The following is a 21,944-nucleotide window of genomic DNA, read 5'->3' on the forward strand; positions in this document are numbered from 1 at the left end:
CAAAAAAAACTTAATGGAAGTGGGAAATCCAAGTAGTAATGTGGAAAATCTAATGTCAAAGCTGAAGTATTGCCTGTCCAAATTCTTGGAGCTAAAATGTGTTTCAAGGCTACAAATGGTGTCACTGTCCTTCAACTGGTAGCTCTATTTTTTAAAAAAAATGTAATCAGTTGTCATACTACAGGGCATCAACATTTGACAAATTGTATGTGCACTTGTGGGTTACGGTTCTCTTTGATCCACGAAGGCAGGAAGCTTTCCCAGTGGTATGTCATGAAAACCAAGAAGTTCCAGTCACAATCCCTAATCTGTAACTAAAAGGGACAATCCTCTTGGCCCTTCAACCATTTCAACTCAACAGAATGACTTCTCATTCTGTTTTGGATTTTAGAGTAATTTTGGATAGAGGAGATGTACACAGTAAACCCTTAAATAAACATTTTCATTTAACTTTTTCTTACAGCCTCAGGTTTTCACAAAGCATTTCACTTTTCAAACCTGGTCATTATTGCTTTGAAAAATGTAATGAACAATTTGATCACAATCAATGAGATTAATGGGCAATTAATCTGTTTGTGGTGTTGATTAAGGGGATGAGGGTTGTTCAGGATAGCAGGAGGGCTCCTTGATCTTCTGCAGAAGAGTACAGAGGAATTTTAATTGTGTCTGAACAATCAGATATGGTCTTCATTTGGTATCTCATGATCATCTTCTAAACAATGAAGTAGTCCCTCGGTAGTGGCCTGAAGGGTCAGCCCAGATTGTATATTCAACTCTTACTATTTCAGCCAATACAACACCACCTAAGAAAATGGCCATAAACTGACAAGAATTTTTTACTTTTGTTCCCACACTGTGGGGACCCATTTGCAAGTTTGGGATAAACAATTGACAAGTTGGGAGTGCTACATCATAGGAACAACAGTAATTCAAGGATAACAACAGGAATCATCCTACTTCTGTTGCACTTGCAGGGTGAGGATGATTATTCTTGGAGAATGAAGCATAATTATTTTATATTTTCCTTTAACAATAGAAAAAAATGTAATCTTGTAAAAAAGGAACTATTTATTGTGCAAGCTTTGTCCTCACAAAGAAATCTCTTTCTTCACATGACAATGATGCATGCTTCACGTAACAAGCAATAATTTTGACATCAAAAGGAGTACATCAAGTATAATAACTGCAATTTGGTTTCAACAAACATGTTGCCACATCAAATAGTGCTCCATAAGAAAAACTGAAAATTCAAATTTCCATTCTGAACCATCATTAAGATTATTAACATTCACAAAACAGGTTAATATGCTTTTAAGTGTCATATCATCTCTACAAATTATGATTCAACAGGTTGGATTGTATGAAATCATCAGCAGAAAGTTCCACCCTAATCTATTTTAAAAATCAGATGATACCAGAAATCTCAAATTATCTTTCACAATTGAATCTCTGATCACTAGGACTTTAACAACACTGGATTAAGATAAAGACAATCCTAACAAGGTTGTGATAATCATTATTCATACTGGGAAGTTTAATTATATACCTTCAATTGTAAAGCAATCATTAGCAAGGATTGACAGACTGCCTTGCCAAAAAGGCATTTAAGATATTAATCAAAATAAGCATAATAAATTGGCAATATTACTCACTTCTCACTAACTTTAAGCTAAATCATAGAATCACTACATAGTGGAAGCAACTGAAGTAGTGGATAGAAGCGCTTCAGAATTTGATAAATTCTTATTTGGAATTCGTGTCAATCATGTTAGCTCTGGCTCAGTTACTAGCACACTAACCACTGAATGTCAAGGATCCATGCTCAAGTCTTTCTCTAGAGCTCAAACACACACACACACACTTTGGTGAAGTATGAGGTAGAACTGCCACAGAGGTGCCATCTTTCAGATGAGATGTTAAACGAGGCTTCATCTGCCCGAGTGGATGTGTAGGATCCCATGACACTGAGGACAATGGAGTTATTCCTAGTACTGTCAATCAAGGCAAAAAAAATTACACAGTTGCGCTTACTTGCTGTTTGTGGGAATTTGTTGATCAAAATTGGCAGCTGCATTTATATTTAAAAATTAGTGAGGCTTTCCACCTTCCTAGCCCAAGTTGTCACATCAATGATGTAGAGAAGGGGAGCAAAGACAGTTGCTAAATTTGCAGGTAGCACAAAATTTGATGTAAATTGCACAAATCTGAAACCCCACCACAGACCCCTACAGGACTGTACATGTCGGACAAAAAAGGGAAAAAAGACCGGATTTTGCATATCCCGTTTTCTGCCAGCCAGTCTTCTATCCAGGCTAATGTTTTACCCAAACCAGCATGAGCTCCTACTTTGCACAAGCTTCATGTGTGATCTTTGGCAAATGCCTTCTGGAAATTTTCACGTGACAAATTGGAACAATCCAAATGAATAACAAGGAGTATCCCAAGATCGAGCCCTCCTACTTACATATTTTGATTGCACAAGAATAATGGAGTATGCAAAAGGCACTACATCAAAACCAATCAAGGAACTACTTTGCTTGTGATATTAAATGTGGGATTTATGTATATTTCATTTATTTAGAGTTTGGATTTTGAACAAGTGGTATGTTGACTTCACTGCGTCTGAAGGGGTTTAATGATTATCATAAGTATTTCTGTAACCAAGATGATTTTGCTTAAAACTCAGTATCAGAGAGACTTGTTGAAGATCAATGGAGTTTCATTTACATTGGGAAGGTTTACAAGTGAACAGAGTAGCACAATAGGCTTTCAGTCACAGATTCTGGATTGTGTTTTTAGACAGGGGAAAACCTCAATTTGAAATTAAATCTTTTGGGTTTCTGCAAGACAGTTTACACAGTCTTGGCTGAAGCTGGGTGAGTGAAATGTTATTTCCAAAAAAAGTAGGCAGTTTAACTAAGAAAGAGGCATCTTAGCATAAGGAGTTTAGTTTAAACTTTCCAGATCAGAATTATTTGGCCATCAGATTCTCATGACTGGGTACTGAAGCTATGGCTAAGTCAAATGCTAACTTTCCTTACCTCTATTGGCTATAACACGATTGTGGCCTCATAATTTAAACCATGCAGCTATCGAGAGATTTTCTTATAACGCACGATAACAAAGAATGGAACTATTGCTTTATATCAGAACTGACTTTACAAGCATATATCCTTAGAGAAATTGAGGACTGTAGGTGGAGAGTCAGTCGAAAAGTGTGACACCTGAAAAGCACAGCAAGTCAGACAACATCTGAGGTGCAGGAGTGTTGACATTTTGGGCATAAACCCTTTGTCAGGAATGTGGAGAGAGAAGGGGGCTGAGAGATAAATGGAGTGATGGGGACTGGGGCTGGGAAAAGGTAGGTGGGAGGGCGACAAGGGCAGTACAGAGTACAGAACAACTTCGAATATCCGAATGAGTGTATCTGGTGAGTATTTTGTTCAGATAACCGATCTGATCATAAAGGATGCATTTATGGAACCTTGAGATCTTGCTTGGATAATTGATGTTTGGATAACCAAGGTTGTTCTGTATGAGGGTTGGATGTGGGATGAGGTGGGAGGGGAGATTTGGAAACTGGTGAAGTCAATATTGATGCTGTGTGGTTAGAGGGTCCCAAGGCGGAAGAGGAGGCATTTTTCCTTCCGCTTGGCACCACCCTTTTGACCTGCCCATCTTCCTTCTCACCTCTCCGTTCCACCGACTATCATAATTAGCTCCCACCTGCATCCACGTGTTGACTTCCCACCTATCTTCCCCCCCCCAGCCCCACCCCATTTATCTCTCAGCCCCTTTCCCCTCCACATTCTTGATGAAAGGCTTATGCCCAAAACATCGACTCTCCTGCTCATTGAATGCTGCCTGATCTGCTGTGCTTTTCCAGCACCATACTCTTCGACTCTAAGCATATATTCTTGCTCTATTACCAGTATGTGTACAGGGAGAACACGATGAACGTAAGAGCGTAGAAAATAATTTCCCAGTGTCATTTGTCTGTGTATGAGGTCAAAATTTATAAAACTGATAGCTGTTGGTCTAACCAGATAACTTGCAAGAAATGAGTGGCATCATGCAAAGGCCATCGGTAAAGATCAGGCTATAGCTAAACTAGTCTCAGACTCTGGATTGCTACACATATTGGAATTATTTTACCAACTGCCTGATGTCCTGGTCACATTTTAACCAGAGATGCATCATTTCTGTATATGCCTATCCAACTGTCTAATCTCCAATTTAGGACTAAAAGGGCAAGTAGGTGCATCTTTGAACAAATATTGAAATACATTGCGTGTAAACCCAAATTCCTCCCGTGCATAGTTATGCATCTTTTTGCTTTGGGATGCTTTGGAACCAACTGGGATCTAACTTCCAAAAGTCTAGATCCATTTCACATCGATATGCACCAGAAACCTGAGAATGTGGTCATAAATGTACCCCAAAATGAAGCCAGTAAACAACTTACAAAAATATTACTTTACATCACATGGGACTTTTTTGAAAGATACTCCTATAACAGGAAAAATAGTATGAAAAATGAATTTCATGACTAGTGCAAATTATAGGCAGAGATTTGCCTGGGAACTTGTCACATTGCAAAGTCACAGGGACCAAATAGTGCAAGAGGTGTAAACTCCACAGGTGACATACTTTTAACTGTACCTTTTGTTTCTCTGGAACTATTGCACAGCTCAACCAGTACTTTACCAAAAATGGTCGAAAAATTATTATAGCTGAATTCTCACTATCAACGGTGATTGCAATTTTTTGTATGTTTAAATCACTTTTCACACCACTACTACTTACATTAAATAATAATGGACTCATTGGCTTTGCCATCATCTAATTCATTATTTCAAGATAAGTTAAAACTCCAGCTGCCAAAATATTTTACTGCTGCAAAGATTAAATAACTCTGTTCCCAGTATTCATTGGCCAGGCTTGGATTTTCAATTTAATACTGCCATACCATGTCTGGAACCTATTTAAATTTACAAGATTACCATCAGGGTTTAAACGTACCTTCCCAACTTTCTACATAATGCCTGACCTTATTAAGGCCAATACCACAGCTGCAGAGACAGTGGCAGAGATGGCGACCACTGGGTCCACTGAGCAGATGCCAGCTCTTTGTCGAACAATCTAGCTCAATGCTATGCCGCTGATCTTTCTTGTCACTTTGCAAGTTTATTTCCTTTACTTGCCTGTCCAATACATTTAAATAACTCCAATTTGCCTGATAATCATTGTTTGAAACAATGAGTAGAGTTGAGCGTATAATTCAAAAACATCCCAATCCCACTTATTCAGCTATTTGTCTACATTGTCTATTTTTGTTGCCCACAAAAGCTTGTATTCCTCAGTTAATTTGCAATTAACTTTCAAATAGCTAAAATTTAAAAAGTTAACTTGTCTAACTCATTCTGTACTCAATCCACGAAGTCAAATTATCTCATTACCAAACTAATAATTTAAATAATATCAATAACTTAGAATAGCCCGAATTCATACATCTCAATGGTGCAATGTACTTCTGCACCAGGAGGCTCAAGTTCAAGCCCCACCTGCTCCAAGGGTGTGAAAGAATACTTCTGAAAAAGGTTGATTAGAAAATATGGTAAACCTGAGAACTTCACAAGCATCATCATCTCTGGCTGAGGATTTTAGTCATATTTATGAACTATTTTGGACTAAGTAACAACCTATGCATGAGTATCCATCAGATGTTACCCACAGTGAAATGGCTCCTAGACAAATAAAAATACATTTACAAGTCTACATTTGTACAAAGTCCACTTTCAGCCCTTCCTCCCTTTTAAATTTTAGTTTCACTTAATCGTAACTTTCCAAGTCACCTGTTCCTATTTTGTTAATATGAAAGATCATAGAGATCTGCTTCACAATTTCTCAATTTATTGCTGAAATACTTACACCTCATGTTCTGGATGAGAATTAGCTGTCACACATTTCTATTTCAAGACGACCCACTCCACATTCTTAGTAATTTAATCTCAGATGCTCATCTCCATGACATCATGTGAACTTCAAAGCCACTTACAACATCTCTGATCCGCTAAAGGCATTTGCAATATTCCAAACTTCTCAAATTTTACATGAAAAGAGTCTGGTCAGAAGTGCTCCTGACAAAGCTCTGGGTCAATTCATTTGTAAATATATATTTATTCGTGGGGTATGGGAAACAAAGGCAAAGCCATCCTTTTTGCTCACCTATTCCTATTTATCTTGAGACAATGGCAGAGGGACACATCAAAGGCATTAATGGCCAAATTAATAGTATATTTCATTATCTAACCAATCTGTTCAGAGACATTACTACACAACTTTGGAGCAGGCAGAACTTGGACCTGTGCCTCTTAGCCCAGAGGCAGGGACACTAGCACTGCACCACAATAGTCCTGCATAAATATCACCTTGATATTTCTAAATCAACTTAAGACATGTTATGACATGCCATGGGGAGTTGGGGGGGGGGGGGGGGGGTGGTCTTAATCCTAGACCTTCTGGCTCAGAGGTAGGGACACAACTACTCTGCCACAATACACCCAATTAGTAATATATACTTGGCATCACATCACAGAAGATAAAAGGTGTCAAATCCTCTTTTCTGAAGTACATCGGTAAACGAGTTTAATATTTAAGATATAACAAAAAGGTAAAATTTTATTTTCCAGGTGTTTGTCTACAAGTTGCCATATTTAATTTTCACAATTTGCTATGGAAGAATTTGAATTATTAGGCCTGTACCCTAACGACACCTGTGCATCCAGGAATAACCCCAATAAATTATTTGCAGAAGGTGGTTTGGTGCCTTTTATTAAAAGAAGTCCAGAATCCTGTTACATACCTTATATACTTTGTGCACAGAAATTTCAACAAGAGTGACCATCCCACTTTCCAGAGACAGAGTCATGCTCCTTTAACATTACAGCATTCCTTTAGTGTTGTAACCGACAGCAGCTTGGTCATATAAATGAAGAGTTACTTCAGGAACAATATCCTGACAATGATGTCCTGCTTCCTTGTAACATTTGAACAAACCAAACCCAAGAAGCAAACAACCAGTGAGAGTTAGAGTGAGCCCAGTTGCTTTTGGAATTGTTGTGAACAATGTAAATGGAGAAGATTCTAATGTTAAAAGCCAGGGATATTTCAGAAATAGGGTATGTTGGTGAATCATTGTCTTTAATTTCCATCTTCATTTATAGTTTACTGTTGCTGTCATGTCAGATGCAAAACGGAATGCAATAGTGTTTCAGTAGACAGACAGAAGCATCAACTTTGAATTCAGCATAGCTCTGAAAACTAACAAAATTTGTAGATAAAAACAGGATGGTTGTCTCATTAATTACATTTGTTATAATACTATAAAGTTTGCATCTATCTGGATTGTTTTGGTTTAAGTAGCAGATCTGTTGATGGATTTATTTGGTCAGCGGTGCCAAGCACACAGCAGCACATGGTGTAAGAGGACTGGAATGTGTGATATATGTTTGGCTCCCAACAGTTGGTGGTGAGTGTAATAAAATTACAGAGGGATGAGAGATTGTTTCTGTGAAGAATAGTTTCCTTGAGAGATGGAATTGGATTAACAGGGATTGAGGAGGATGGCAGAGAAAGGACAGCAAGGGAGTGGTGATGGAGATACCAATTGGTTAAGAATGGAAAACTGAGGGGACAATTATTTTATAGAACTCAAACTTCAGAAGCTACTCTGTGGTAAAACTGAAGACTCCCTGCATTTAAATCATGATATGGAGGTGCCAGTGTTGGACTGGGATGGAAAAGGTTAAAAATCCCAAACCAGGTTATAGTCCAACAGGTCTACTTAGAAATTAGTTTTGTACCCTTTCTGGATAACCTCAATATTTCAGACAGGACTTCCAAAAAAAAAGGGCTAGGCTATGAATTAGGTGGTAGACAAACAGCTGCTTGATGAGTGATACTCTAGGTTTAAAGATCACTCATGCTGTAGATAATAAGTGCTGATAACAATCTAAATCCATCAGCTTTCTACACAATCTAACTCCATTGGATATGTCACGACTCAAACGTAGACTAAAGTAATGAGCAGTTATCATGTTGCTATGAAACTTGAATCACGAACAAGACTTGTGGTGAGAAAGCTGCTTTAGTCAATGATAAATGCTGAAATTACAACAGGCAGATTTCAATAGCACTCATCAAATATAAACCAGTCTTTTCAAATCAGGGAAAAAAAAAATTTCTACCAGAGTTGCAAATTCTAAGAATATAAACAAGTCACAAAGCAAAATTGACAATTTCTAATACAATCGTTGGACTGTTTTTGCACATGGAATGTCTTATGTGGCTTTTCATAGCATGAAGTTTTAATTCTATTAAAATCTTTGTTGAAAGAATAACTATCAGTAGAAATTCTTGAAATAAAGTACCACTGCGCTGAAAGCCTTCAAATATTAATAGAATCATTGAGTTATACACAGAGAAGGAGACCCTTCATGGTATTATGCTCTCGTCAGGTATCAAACACCTATACTCTATTCCAGTTTTCCAGTACTTGGCCCTTAGCCCTTGTAGCCATCATGTAATCCAAAAGTTAAAAATCACAACACCAGGTTATAGTCAAACAGGTTTATTTGGAAACACTAGCTTTTGGAGCGCTGCTCCTTCATTAGGTGGTTGTAGTAATTCACAACCACCTGATTGGGCATGTTGGTTTCAGTTCTTTCATTTGTAAATTCCAGAACTTTCTTAAAGTTACATTCTCAGGTGAACTTTAACAAGTGCCATGTTGGCCCAGATAATGCATTGAAGGTATGAGGTGCCCTGTGTGAGGCTATGTCCCAATGTTCAGCCTGATTCTAATCTAAAAAAGGAATTTACAGAATCTTACATAGATTAAAGCAGTTTTTGAGCAAAATAAAATGTAATTCTGCAAGTACAAATTCAACCCAGAAACTTGTGTGTGTGCGCGCCCATGTGGGAGTGTGCACGTGGAGGGGTGCATATGAGAGAGTGTATGCATGTCTCTCACCAGTAACGCCAGTCCAACACTGGCACCTCCCAATCATGTCCTTTACTTGAAAGCTACACCCTCATTTTCTGATCTCTCGACTAAGGAAAAAACCTTTTTCCCTATCTACCTATTTACACCCCTCATAACTTTGTACACCCCAATCAGGTCCCCGCTCAGGAAAATAATCCTGGTCTCAAAACTGAAACGCCTATACTCAAGACAACATCTTGGGGAATCTTTTCTGCACCCTCTCTAGTTCAATTACATCCTTCCCATGGGATGGCAACCAGACCTCCATACAATCTTCCAGCTATGGTCTAACTAATATCTTATACAGGTTCATCAAAGCTTCCTTCTTGCATTCAATGCCTTGCCTAAACGGCAAGTATCTCTATACCTCCTTGATGATTTAAATACAAACTAAAAAAATTCAATAGAATAACTAGCTCAACATCTATGAAATGATAATCAGGATGCAGAACAAGTATTGTAATACAAAGAAGGGGAAATAATTTCCAGTGAAATATAAAGTGAATTCATTCTAATTAAACACAGAAAAGGTACCCTACAAAATTACTTGAAATTCAGCATTCACAATCAAGTTGCTGACTCTGCTGTAAACATCACAACTGTACAAGCATGTTCTTACACCAAGAGCTTTTTACTTAAGTAAACAAAAAAGCTTAAGTCAGTTGTCAGCCGTGCAGCAGCACTAACACTTTAGCATATTTCTGAGGCAATGTGTTACTGCTGATGTGCCGAATTATAGATGCAATGTCAAATTGATGGCCTTTGCCCTTTCAAGTGGATATAAATATACAAAAACACGAATAGAAGAAAAATGGCAAAGCTCTTTGAGTTGCAATCTACAGTTATCTCTCAATGAAACCTGCAACACATCATTGAATTTTATTGTTTTTTTGTGGAACCTTAAACATCAGATGTTATATTTCCATGGTTAAGTGGATTGGCCATGTTAAACTGCCCATAGTGTCAAGGCTCGGTGGATTAGCCATGGGAAATGCAAGGCTACAGAGTTAGGGTAGGAGGGGTGGGCGTGGATTTGATGGGCCAAATGGCGTGCTTCCACACTATCAGGACTCTATGATTTCCTACATTACAACAATGACAACTCTTCAAAGTACTTCATTGGTGGCATATTAACACAAACTGTTCGATTGACTTTGAAGTATCAATGCTATGAGAAATGTCAAAGTGCATTACAAAATGTTTATATGTGTGCAGTTAATTCTACGAACTTGACAGAAAATTGACTCATGATCTGAAAACATTGCACTGCTCACAAAAAAAAATTAAATACTGTATGCTGTGGGTTTTGGTGTTATCAATCTGTCATGTCTCGAAGTGATGCATGGATAGGGCTCTCCCATTACAGTCACAACTCTAGTTGCATAATTCAACCAGCAAACTAGTTTCACCATCTTGAGATTCTCATAATATCTAAGTAACGAGATTAGCCATAGTCCACAATGAACCATTTGCATCTCCCTCCATTAGAAGGATTATTAAAATTATATAACTATGGAGTACCGCTCCTCAATTATGGGGCAAGACAAGGAGGGACGGTCTCAATGAATGATGACAGAAGGCATTGAGACTGAATGTGTGCAATTTGTATCAGTCTGCATCATGTGCTAGCTAGCTGAGTCAACCAACCTTCAGCATTGCTGATATACGGAGAAAAATCACTATCAATGTTGAAGTTACAGGAGAATTCACTAGTACACGTTAAATTTCTCAATTCACTCATGTACACAATTCTCAGGTCATGTCAGAAATGTTTTTCTCAATGTCCTACAGAAATTCTCAGCCGTTATGATTTCATAATTCTCAATGATTTTTTTAAAGAACATACCCTCCAGTAAAGTTCAATTAAATGAAGGAATCTCAGTTCATTCATGAAATTAACATGTGATTATAGATAAATTATTTCAGAGACAGAATTCAAATAATTTCATGCTCAAAGGGAACCATTATCATGCCCCATGATCACAGAATAAAGAATGTAGTAGTGATTCCACTCAACTATTTTCCATAGCTCAAAAGTTGATCTTAAGTTCAGGCTCTGGATTACCACATATCTAATAGAATATTACTACAACAGTCACAATTAAATAAATAGTCATCCAAATAGCTAATTAAACAATAACACATGATCCAAAAAAAACAAACAGTTCCAATAAACTGCTGCTGTACCACTTCAGCTGAAGTTCCATAACGAGCATTTTGTTGCTGGCAATGCCAGCTCATCACCATTGTCTCAACTCTTACAGCCAATTCCTAACAGTCATATTGTAGCTACAGACACAAAATTGCAATGTTAGGACAAATGCCACAAAATAAATCTCACAAAAAAGTAGAAATAATCACAACTGAGTTGCATTGTATTTATTGACACAGAAATGCAAAAAAAAATTTACATTTTAAACTTTGAAGAAACTAAACTACAAAATTAATTCTAAGATATGTTTCTCTTATTCAAACTGTAATTTATATACTTAGGAAAAGCTAAGTACCAGTTTCATTCACTCAAAAGCTGTTCATAGACCACAGATTACATAATGATTGAATCAGGTCAGTGACAGCTCCTTGGTATAACTGTTCAATTAATCTCTCACGCCACAGTCTTGCAATTAATTTCCTTCAACTATTTATTCAATTTTTGAATGTTAGAATTCTGCTTTCATGATCGCTTCAGAGAACATTCCAGATCACAACTCACCATTAATAAAGCCTTTGCATCTTGTCCTACAACCTTCGACAATTTATGTTCCTACACTGCCTTTAAAATGTGCACATTTTAGTTCATCTGACCTCTCCTCATTCCTCCTAAAATGTATCATTTTAAAACTTCCTTTAATTAAAAGGTCATCAACCATTTCAGTCACTTTATGTCATCTTGACATCTTGTTATTAACCTCATTATTTAATACATTTCCAAGCTCTATGCAACACACAAACCTGAAAAGTTACATCTGCTGTACCAAATCTAGGTCAATCAATAGCAAAAATCAGTGATTCTAATGTGTACAGCCATTTACCTTTACTGAGGAAAAGTCACTGACATTAACAGTTTTTTCTCTCTGCAAAGACACTGCAGGATTGGCAGAGTATTTGCAGCTTTGCTTTTACGCCATTCACCACTACCATTTACTTTCTTCACTTAGCCATGTTTATATTCATTATGCCAAATTCTCCTAAATTCAGTTACAAGGTACTTTGTTAACAACTTCTTAAAACACACACAATCATTAATCATCACAACAGTCTCTTACTATAAAAGAAGATGACAAATAAGTCAAACATAACCTGTCTTTAAACAAACCCACACTTCAAATTATTACTCCATATTTATCCAAACATCAATTAATTTTGTCCAGATTATTGTTGCTAAAAGCTTCTTTTGATGTTAACCTAATTAGGCCATAATTGTAGGTTTATCCTACCTTAAACAATATGCGAAATCCTCTAGGAGTGTGCTACAGCACCTGCAATTTCCACCAATAATTTTTCATAATTCAATAATTTAGGAGGCATCCCATCTGGATTATGCAACTGTTCTTTTTTGAAAACTGCTTACTTTTAAATACATCTATTTATATATTTTGATTAAAATTACTGGTCTCCCCCTTCATCGTTACATATTCTCTTTTTGAACAAACAGATACAAAGTCTTATAAAGTACCTTAGCCATGCCCTCTGCCTGCTGAAATTGATCTTTCTGGTCCCCAATTGCCAAATCCTTCCTTTGATCATACTTTCACTGTTTATGATACTCATAAAAGACCTTTAACGCTGGCAGCCGACCTATTCTCTTATTTTCTCCTCGTCCCTGTTGCTTGTCTTATTTGGCTTAGCTCTCGATGGGTACTTTGAATCTTAAACTACTATGAGCGGCGTCCTGAGTTTCATTTCACCTCTAAAAACTTAAGCAACGCAAGGATGCCCTTCCCTCTTCCAATAAAGTCTCTATTCCGTATCCAACCCACCATCATTTTGAAAGCACCCGCACCCAACTTAATCGGAGTTTTGGAGCTGGAAACATCTCCGTGGAATCATTGCACTTTAATTCGTGCAGCGTTGACGCTGCTGTTAAATTATTTTTCAGTCTCCGCAACATCCAGCGGCAACACTTTTGGCCATCTCCACAACAAGAGCAAACACCCAGGATATTCCGACAATCCCACCGTGCAACAATACGGCTTTTAAACCAAGCTGCGGCTTGTCGATAATTGTTTAGAAACAGTAAATTTCACAGGGACGAACGTAACTGATAAAAAGTGCGCACAGACCAGAGCCGGGAATTGGTTTCCTTTCTTTGTCGGGGGGAGGGAGGGAGGTGGATGTGAATTAAATGCGAAACACTCGGGCGGTGACAAATGAAAGGAGAATCCAACACACCCAGTAACACGGAGCGAAGACAGCCTCCCGTTTCTTTTCTACCCCCCCCCCCCCAGGCAAGTTCTTTCGACACCGCCGGCAGGAGGGTACGTGGACTCGACCTGATGCTAAAACATTTCCCAGCAACTTTTCCCCCCGCCCCGACTCTCGCCCGGCCGCCTGCCTTTTCATCCTCCTTCCCAACCCGACTCTCACCTCCTTCCCGGACTAGGCCTGAGTCCCGAGGCGAGTGAAAGGCTCCTCTCGATACAAACTTGCGCCGGGAGAGGGGGGGGGGGGGGGGGGGAATTGAAAAGAGCCGAGAGCTTCTTCTGGCAGTTGATGCCCACTAACCTGTTGATAGCGAAGGAGAGCCGAGCTTCTGTTCCGTGCCGGCGTCTGAACGCAGACACTCGGCTGTGAGGGGGGGGGGGGGGAAGGAGCTGAGGATCGGACCCTCTTTACTGTGTATGGGGGAGGGGAGTTGGTTATTAAACACCCCCCCTCCCTTCACCTCGAATGGAGGATTCTAACTGCCTCCGGCCGCGAGCGCTGTACTCTTTTTGGGGGTTAAACGGACTCTCCGCCTGCCTGTGAGCGGGCGCGCGCGAGCCTCGAGCCGTGCGTGCGCGTGCGCGAAATCAGCGTCTCCCGCTCTCCCCATTCGGAAGACGCGGTTGTTGGGTCGGGGAGCGCGCGCGTGCCGGTCCCCCGGCTGGTTGCTCGCGGTCGCGCGCTCTCGGAGAGTGGAGAGTGGAGGGGTGGAACAAAGGTGAAGCCTGAGCTACGCCAGGAATGTTTTATTTTGCAACGCGATCCCGGCGGCAGAGGGAGAAAGGAGGAGGGGCCGGGTGAGATCAGCGGCTTTGGAAATCAGAACACTTCACTGTTGCAGTCGTGCTTGAAGCAAAGCAAATCCTCCTTACCGCCTCAGACCACCACCCCCTCCCCCTGGAACTGGAGTCAGCCTTCCTCCACACTTCTTTGAAACTATCTCGCTGTCTGCCAATGCCTGTTGCCGGGCGACTCCTTCAGTCTCACCCCATTTCTCCCCCCCCCCCCCCTCTCTTCAGTGGTGAAAGGCGACACGGTGCAAGAAAGTAACCAGAAATCGGCGTCAATTCCCCACCCCAGGTGGCCCTGGAAAGGTCACGGGTTGCCTCACGAACGACGGAATAAGAAGGTCATGCATGTGCGACCCAAAGTACCACCGAGCACGGCCAACTGAGGCGGAGTGTCCGTGAAAGCTGAAAGCGTTTTGGGCCGCTGTGGGAATCTAACCTAACCTAACCTAACCTAATCTCATCAGAAAGGCCAAACTAACGCTGAAGAAACTTCAGCGGGTCTGTGGGAGAGGGAAACGCGGTGAATGTTTCGAGTCCCGTCTACTTCGGGAATGCGAACACTTTCTGTTTTCATTTCAGATTTCCAGCCTGTCAGATAGAGCAAACTAATTCCGACAAATAACTTCACCGTGCCTTGAATACCAAAAGCAAATATTATTGCAACCGAGAAGAGGGTGCTGCATCAACAAAGTGTTCTCAGAGAATCAATTTCTACCTCAGATACAGCCAAGTTTTCAGAGCCAGCTGCATTAGTGGAATGTACTGTTTTGAGTTAATGATTTGCTGCCCTCCCACTCTTGTGCAATGTGTGATACACTCCCTTCGTCCTTCAGTTCGGTGTCCAGCACCTAGCTTTTTTAACTTGATCACCAGAACTCACTTGATTTCGCTACTCGTTGGATGCTGCCTGAACTGCTGTGCTCTTCCAGCACCACTAATCCAGTATTTGCTTTCCAGCATCTGCAGTTATTGTTTTTACCTACTAGAACTCACTTCGCCCATCCTGGTTCCGAGTGTCTAGCTACATTTTTCCATCAACTAAAAACGCTGCTAATTGTTGGTCCTGACGAACCTTTTAAAAAAAAATGAAAGGGAGTCCAAAATGCTGTAGAATGCACAGGCTATTGGCGAGTTTATGAATCGGCCTGTGAGATTTTAGAGACGAAATTGACTCGCGTAGTTCAATATCTGCATTGTTTTGAGGATTTAAAACAAAACATAGTGGATCGCACGCTTGGAGAGTGAAAAGTTGTTAGCACCCTGTCATGTTTCCTGGACACAGAAACCGTTCCTGTGAAGTTGCATATATAAACATGACACCTTCGAGTAATCCTCAAAGATACATGTCTTTTAAGTTATACGCATCTCAAGGGAAATAACACGCATTCAGACCAAATTGTAATATCCAATTTCCAGTGTGTGTGTGCTTTAATGTATGACTCTTATTTCGTCAACTGTTCCCTGCTATCACCGATTTGATGGACTGTATTTAAGACTGTAGCGACGAAGATTTCTGCAAGGTCTGTCACACAATCTTGAACGATGGGCAACAAGTTTAATTTTATAATTACAGTTGACAACGCGCATTTCGTGAGGTTTCCCGTAACCTCCCTTTGAAAGTTGTGTTTTCTGCTGCCCGAACACAGTTTTGCAAATGTCTTTAATCAACCCGTTCCGGGGCAGGTGGTCCTTGAAGCGGGACCCCAGAGATAGGGGCCATAGCCATAAGACCATAAGACATAGGAGTGGAAGTAAGGCCATTCGGCCCATCGAGTCCACTCCGCCATTCAATCATGGCTGATGCGCATTTCAGCTCCACTTACCAGCATTCTCCCCGTAGCCCTTAATTCCTCTAGACAACAAGAACCTATCAATCTCGGCCTTGAAGACATTTAGCGTCCCGGCTTCCACTGCACTCCGTGGCAATGAATTCCACAGGCCCACCACTCTCTGGCTGAAGAAATGTCTCCGCATTTCTGTTCTGAAATGACCCCCTCTAATTCTAAGGCTGTGTCCACGGGTCCTAGTCTCCTTGCCTAACAGAAACAATTTCCTAGCATCCACCTTTTCAAAGCCATGTATTATTTTGTACGTCTCTATTAGATCTCCCCTTAATCTTCTAAACTCCAACGAATACAATCCCAGTATCCTCAGCCGTTCCTCATATGCTAGACCTGTCATTCCAGGGATCATCCGTGTGAATCTCCGCTGGACACGTTCCAGTGCCAGTATGTCCTTCCTGAGGTGTGGGGACCAAAACTGGACACAGTACTCCAAATGGGGCCTAACCAGAGCTTTATAAAGTCTTAGTAGTACATCTCTGCTTTTATATTCCAACCCTCTTGAGATAAGAGACAACATTGCATTCGCTTTCTTAATCACAGACTCAACCTGCATGTTTACCTTTAGAGAATCCTCGACTAGCACTCCCAGATCCCTTTGTGCTTTGGCTTTATTAATTTTCTCACCATTTAGAAAGTAGTCTATGCTTTTATTCTTTTTGCCAAAGTGCAAGACCTCGCACTTGCTCACGTTAAATTCCATCAGCCATTTCCTGGACCACTCTCCCAACCTGTCTAGATCCTTCTGTAGCCTCCCCACTTCCTCAGTACTACCTGCCTGTCCACCTAACTTCGTATCATCGGCAAACTTCGCTAGAATGCCCCCGGTTCCCTCATCCAAATCATTAATATATAATGCGAACAGCTGTGGCCCCAGCACCGAACCCTGCGGGACACCGCTCGTCACCGGCTGCCATTCTGAAAAAGAACCTTTTATCCCAACTCTCTGCCTTCTGTTAGACAGCCAATCCTCAATCCATCCCAGCAGCTCACCTCGAACACCATGGGCCCTCACCTTGCTCAGCAGCCTCCCGTGTGGCACCTTATCAAAGGCCTTTTGAAAGTCTAGATAGACCACATCCACTGGGTTTCCCTGGTCTAACCTACTTGTTACCTCTTCAAAAAATTCCAACAGGTTTGTCAGGCATGACCTCCCTTTACTAAATCCATGTTGAATTGTTCTAATCAGACTCTGCTCTTCCAAGAATTTAGAAACCTCATCCTTAATGATGGATTCTAGAATTTTACCAACAACCGAGGTTAAGCTGATTGGCCTATAATTTTCCATCTTTTTCCTTGATCCTTTCTTGAACAAGGGGGTTACTACAGCCATCTTCCAATCATCCGGGACCTTTCCTGACTCCAGTGACTCTTGAAAGATCTCAACCAATGCCTCTGCTATTTCCTCAGCAACCTCTCTCAGAACTCTAGGGTGTATCCCATCGGGGCCAGGAGATTTATCAATTTTAAGACTTTTTAACTTTTCTAGCACTATCTCTTTCGTAATGGCAACCATACTCAACTCAGCCCCGTGACACCCTTTAATTTTTGGGATATTACTCATGTCTTCCACTGTGAAAACTGACGCAAAGTACTTGTTAAGTTCTCCTGCTATTTCCTTATCTCCCATCACTAGGCTCCCTGCATCAGTTTGAAGTGGCCCAATGTCTACTTTTGCCTGTCGTTTGTTTCTTATGTACTGAAAGAAACTTTTACTATTATTTCTAATATTACTGGCTAGCCTACCTTCATATTTGATCCTCTCATTTCTTATTACACTCTTTGTTATCCTCTGTTTGCTTTTGTATCCTTCCCAAACTTCTGATTTCCCACTGTTCTTAGCCACTTTATAGGATCTCTCTTTTTCTTTAATACATTTCCTGACTTCCTTTGTCAGCCAAGGTTGTCTAATCCCTCCCCGGTTAATCTTTCTTTTCTTGGGAATGAACCTCTGGACAGTGTCCTCAATTATACCTACAAACTCCTGCCATTTTTGCTCTAGTGTCTTCCCGGTTAGCCTCTGCTTCCAGTCTATTTTAGTCAGTTCCTCTCTCATGCCTTCATAATTACCTTTATTCAACTGTAACACCATTACATCAGATTTTGCCTTCTCCCTTTCAAACTCCAGACTGAACTCTACCATATTATGGTCGCTACTTCCTAAGGGTTCCCTTACTTTAAGATCTTTTATAGAGTCTGGTTCATTGCAAAGCACTAGGTCCAGAATAGCCTGCTCTCTTGTGGGCTCCATGACAAGCTGTTCCAAAAAGCCATCCTGTAAGCATTCCATGAATTCCCTTTCTTTAGATCCACTAGCAACATTATTTACCCAGTCCACCTGCATATTGAAGTCACCCATGATCAATGTAACCTTGCCCTTCTGACATGCCTTCTCTATTTCCCGGTACATGTTGCGTCCCTGGTCCTGACCACTGTTAGGACGTCTGTACACAACTCCAATTATGGTTTTTTTGCCTTTGTGGTTCCTCAATTCCACCCACACAGATTCCACATCATCCGACGCTATGTCATTCAATACCATAGATTTAATTTTGTTCTTAACTAACAAGGCAACCCCACCCCCTCTGCCCACCTCTCTGTCTTTTCGATAAGTTGAAAAACCATGGAGGTTTAACTGCCAGTCCTGACCCCCCTGTAACCAAGTCTCTGTGATGCCTACTACATCATAATCATTCACTATTATCTGTGCCATTAGTTCATCGGCTTTGTTATGAATGCTACGAGCATTCAGGTAAAGTGCCTTAATGCTAACTTCCTTATCATTAGAGATGTTGGAAGTCATATGTCCTAAGTTATCCTTGCTTTTTTCTGCATTCTCAGTCTGCCTGGAAATTTTAAATCCGCCTGGAAACATGCTATCCTGCTGCTTATCTTTCCATTTACCTCCATACTCCCTGTCGCTTTCACTTTCCCTTCTCCCCAACTCAGAAGTTTAAAGTCCTACTGACTTTAAACTTCTGAGTTGGGGGGAACTGCATGCAATATTCCAACAGTGGCCTAACCAATGTCCTGGACAGCTGCAACGTGACCTCCCAACCCCTGTACTCAATACTCTGACCAATAAAGAAAAGCATACCAAACGCCTTCTTCACTATCCTATCCACCTGCAACTCCACTTTCAAGGAGCTATGAATCTCCACTCCAAGGTCTCTTTGTTCAGCAACACTCCCTAGGACCTTACCATTAAGTGTATAAGTCCTGCTAAGATTTGCTTTCCTAAAATGCAGCACCTCGCATTTATCTGAATTCAACTCCATCTGCCACTTCTCAGCTCATTGGCCCATCTGGTCCAGATTCTGTTGTAATATGAGGTTAACCCTCTTTGCTGTCCACTACACCTCCAAATTCCTCCCGAACTGGTTTTGTAAACTGCCCTTTTCTAAAGATAATCCGCATTTCATCTAGATTATGAAAACCTGCCCTTCTCCCAACCGAATTTCTACCGACCAAGTCGAGGAAAATAGTACTTTTTGATCAAGTAAGAAAAGTATGTATTAAATCGATTTAAAATCGATAGTTGCTGTTGTTTTTATAATATCCTATACTTTACATGCTACTAAATGTTAATATTCAAACCATATATTGAGTAAACGTGCGCCATATTAACAACTATATTAATTCTGGCTGCATTAATTAATACGTGTTCAACTTAACACTTTTTTTTCATCTGCCTGATCCTCTACCTCCTCATTAAATTATGTGTACAAAATATAATCCTTGGAATACCACTGAACTAAATGTGAGACTTTTACAAAGTGATTTTAGATTAGATGTATATGCTGTGATGTCTGACCCCCATCCACTACCCATCCCAACACACTCATCCCATGACAGCTCTCATGCACCCCAACCTAAATTCTCAACCTGGGGTTTGCAGGAAGTCTGAGGTATCAAAATGGGTCAGACAGAGAAAATGCCTGGGAAGCATATAATAAGTACTGAACAAAAGTCTAAGGAAGAGTCACTAGACTTGAAACATTAACCCTGTTTCTCTCTCCACAGATGCTGCCAGACCTGCTGAATTTCTCCAGTAATTTCTGTTTTTATTTTGTATTTCCAGCACTGTAATATTTTGCTTTTATAAAAGGTCTGTTGTTGTAAACAGGAAGATAATGTTTATTTTATCTTGCATGCCTTTAATAGCATCATACAACTATTCTGTTTGTATATAAATTTGAGTGTTTTGGAGAATTTGGTTTGCCTCATTGGGTACCTCAGCTGAAACATTGGGTACCTCAATTTTATTTTGTCACGAAAGTGTCTGCTTCCAAAAAGTGGATCAGATCTTCTTTAATACTCAAATGAATTAATTCATTCTGTTCAAATAGGTTTATTGTTATTTAAAACCCAATAAATGTTTGGGAATGTACAAAACTTTATGTGTAGAGAATATTGATTCCTGAGGCAATTTACCTTGAATCTATGCTTAGTCCACATATTAACTTGAAAAAAAACACCTTGAACATTTAAAACACCATTCATTGTTCTGAAACCATTTGACATAATTTAATTTTCCTTGCTTTAAAATCAACATAAATACTTTTTAATTTAATAAGTTAGACAAAATGCATTTTTTTGATTTCATGGCACAATCTAAAGATGTGCAGGTTAGGTGAATTGACACTAAATTGCCCTTAGTGTTCAGGGATTTGTAGGTAAGGTGCATTAGTCGGGGTAAATATAGAGTAGTAGGGTAAGGAAATGGGTGTGGGTGGTTCCACTTCAGAGTGTTGGTGTGGACTTGTTGGGCCAAATGGCCTGTTTCCACACGGTAGGAATTCTAGGATTCTATGAACATATGGAGGTCTCATGGTGCAGTTATTGGTATTAAGGGAGCCATATTCATAACATGGCCAAATCATGGGAGATAGAGTCATAGAGATGTACAGCATGGAAACAGACCCTTTGGTCCAACCTGTCCATGCCGACCAGATATCCCAACCCAATCAAGTCCCACCTGCCAGCATCTGGCCCATATCCCTCCAAACCCTTCCTATTCATATAACCTCTGGCAGCTCATTCCATACACGTACTACCCTCTGTGAAAAAGCTGCCCCTTAAGTCTCTTTTATATCTTTCCCCTCTCACCCTAAAACTATGCCCTCTAGTTCTGGACTCCCTGACCCCCAGGGAAAAGACTTGGTCTATTTATCCTATCCATGCCCCTCATAATTTTGTAAACCTCTATAAGGTCACCCCTCAGCCTCTGACGCTCCAGGGAAAACAGCCCCAGCCTGTTCAGCCTCTCCCTGTAGCTCAGATCTCCAACCCTGGCAACATCCTTGTAAATCTTTTCTGAACCCTTTCAAGTTTCACAACATCTTTCTGATAGGAAGGAGACCAGAACTGCACGCAATATTCCAACAGTGGCCTAACCAATGTCCTGGACAGCTGCAACGTGACCTCCCAACCCCTGTACTCAATACTCTGACCAATAAAGAAAAGCATACCAAACGCCTTCTTCACTATCCTATCCACCTGCAACTCCACTTTCAAGGAGCTATGAATCTCCACTCCAAGGTCTCTTTGTTCAGCAACACTCCCTAGGACCTTACCATTAAGTGTATAAGTCCTGCTAAGATTTGCTTTCCTAAAATGCAGCACCTCGCATTTATCTGAATTCAACTCCATCTGCCACTTCTCAGCCCATTGGCCCATCTGGTCCAGATTCTGTTGTAATATGAGGTTAACCCTCTTTGCTGTCCACTACACCTCCAAATTTGGTGTCATCTGCAAACTTACTAACTGTTCCTCTTATGCTCGCATCCAAATCATTTATGTAAATGACAAAAAGTAGAGGGCCCAGCACCGATCCTTGTG

At 40.4% G+C, this 21,944-nt stretch overlaps 1 protein-coding gene and 1 long non-coding RNA gene across 5 annotated transcripts in view; one reads left to right on the forward strand and one right to left on the reverse strand.

Annotated features, from left to right (window-relative positions):
* The window catches only part of LOC140476462 (protein PALS1-like), a 107,121-nt gene extending 93,266 nt beyond the window's left edge, over nucleotides 1–13,855 (reverse strand). For 2 of the 4 annotated variants that reach the window (XM_072569103.1, XM_072569101.1), the window contains exon 1: nucleotides 13,772–13,855. The gene's annotated coding sequence lies outside the window, so the exon portion shown is untranslated. Of the gene's footprint in view, nucleotides 1–13,633; nucleotides 13,746–13,771 lie in introns of those variants that run through there. The other 2 variants (XM_072569104.1, XM_072569102.1) reach the window with 2 other exon arrangements.
* Nucleotides 13,856–13,986: 131 nt separating this feature from the next.
* LOC140476463 (uncharacterized) lies at nucleotides 13,987–20,498 on the forward strand. The gene is made up of 2 exons (XR_011960488.1): nucleotides 13,987–15,782; nucleotides 20,127–20,498. It is a non-coding gene; the product is annotated as an uncharacterized lncRNA (long non-coding RNA).
* The last annotated feature ends 1,446 nt before the right edge of the window (nucleotides 20,499–21,944 follow it).

This window comes from Chiloscyllium punctatum, chromosome 4 (genome assembly GCF_047496795.1).
Source record: "Chiloscyllium punctatum isolate Juve2018m chromosome 4, sChiPun1.3, whole genome shotgun sequence".
Lineage (NCBI taxonomy): Eukaryota > Metazoa > Chordata > Chondrichthyes > Orectolobiformes > Hemiscylliidae > Chiloscyllium > Chiloscyllium punctatum.